General features: G+C 40.8%; 1 long non-coding RNA gene across 1 annotated transcript; it reads left to right on the forward strand.

The window, feature by feature from the left end:
• Positions 1 to 848, forward strand: LOC143776979 (uncharacterized). The gene is made up of 3 exons (XR_013215960.1): positions 1 to 202; positions 435 to 594; positions 675 to 848. It is a non-coding gene; the product is annotated as an uncharacterized LOC143776979 (long non-coding RNA).
• Positions 849 to 1,607: the final 759 nt, after the last annotated feature.

A 1,607-nucleotide genomic window follows, 5' to 3' on the forward strand; every position in this document is an offset into this window, starting at 1 on the left:
AAAAGGATTGTGGTTGACGAAGAGCCGTTGACCATTCACAATGAGACACTGATCAACCTTGTGGAAGCCAACCCCTCAATATGGGACCAAAGCGACAGCTCCCACCATGACATAGTAAAGAACCGCAAGTTGTGGGATCAAATTATCTCTCACTTCGATCCCCGATACATGGAGAAGTCGTCAACCTCAAAGAAAAAAATTGGTAAATATTGGTGATGTTAAATTGTCTACTATCTATCTCTAAACTATCAACTACCTATACACTAAACTATTTCTCTATCATCTATAATAATTACTATCTATCAACTATCTATCTACTAGCTATATATCAACTATCTTAACTAACTATACACAATTTTTAAACTATTAATATAAGAACTGTCTACTAATATATATATATATATATTTTTTTAACCTTTCTTTAAAAATTACAGCGGATGCGGTCCATACTCGCTGGAAATCAATAAGGGACCGCTTTGTCCGTGACTACCGGAGTAGTCAAAATCCACCAAGCGGAGCAGGTGCAAAACGGGTGACCCCGTATGTGCACTACGAGCAATTGCTCTTTCTTCAAAAAACATTGTCTCAGCGCTCGTAAGTACAAATTGGTCTGTGTGCGAGAAAATTTTTTTTTTAAATTACAGCAAAATATATATATATTTTTTTGGTTACAGCACGATCTGCAGTACCGCCGCGCCTAGACAGGCAGAAGAACTGGAGCCATCTCCACTGGAACCAAGTCAGCAGACGGGCACTGAAGACGTCTCTGTCATCAGCGAGCCACGATCTGGGGAGAGAAGCACTGTGGCTTCAGGTGTGAGTGCCCGGTTGCAATCAGTGCGTGGACGCAAGCGAGCTTCACAAAAAGATGAAGCTGATGCCATTATTGTCGATGGACTTCAGCAGGTTGAGGACATGTGTCGGAGTGAACTGAAAGACCTGAGGCGGGAAATTAACGACTTACAATCTCGCGAGTCTGTATATTCTGCAAATGAATGGAAGCTACTTTTTTTGTCCTATGTTCCCGTAGCACAAAATATCCCGGCACACAGAAACCTTTTGTTTCGGCAAAGACTGAATGACCTTCTTGAGGAATTTGTGGGACCCCAGGAGCCAGCTCCATCGAGAACCAGAAGCATAGACATGCCGGCCTACAACCCTCAATATAGAGCCCGGTGTGAACCGAGCATTGAACATCAGAGACAAAGTAGCAGTCCATCATACACCTGGGCAGACAATACGCCCACGCAATACCAGAGTCTATAGTACAGCTCAGTGTCCCCAGCCAGGTGCAAACTGTGTTTCACGTTTTTTGGTTTATTGTTTTTTTACCACCCAATTTCGTGTGTGTTTTTTTACATCCCTATGGGATATCATATGTAACAAGTTCACAACTGTTCTTTCATAAAAATTCGGAAACTTAAGTAAACTGTTTAAAATCTGATTCTTGTATGACTGTGAACACAACATAACAGTAATGTAACATTTTACAAGACATATTTTACAAGACATATGGGAAATAAAAAAAAACAAAAAACCAAAAAACACATCAGGACACAGCTTCAGACTTGAAATAAATTTTACACGTGTCTGTCTTGCCATGGAAC

Source organism: Ranitomeya variabilis, chromosome 1 (genome assembly GCF_051348905.1).
Source record: "Ranitomeya variabilis isolate aRanVar5 chromosome 1, aRanVar5.hap1, whole genome shotgun sequence".
In the NCBI taxonomy this organism is placed as follows: Eukaryota; Metazoa; Chordata; class Amphibia; order Anura; family Dendrobatidae; genus Ranitomeya; species Ranitomeya variabilis.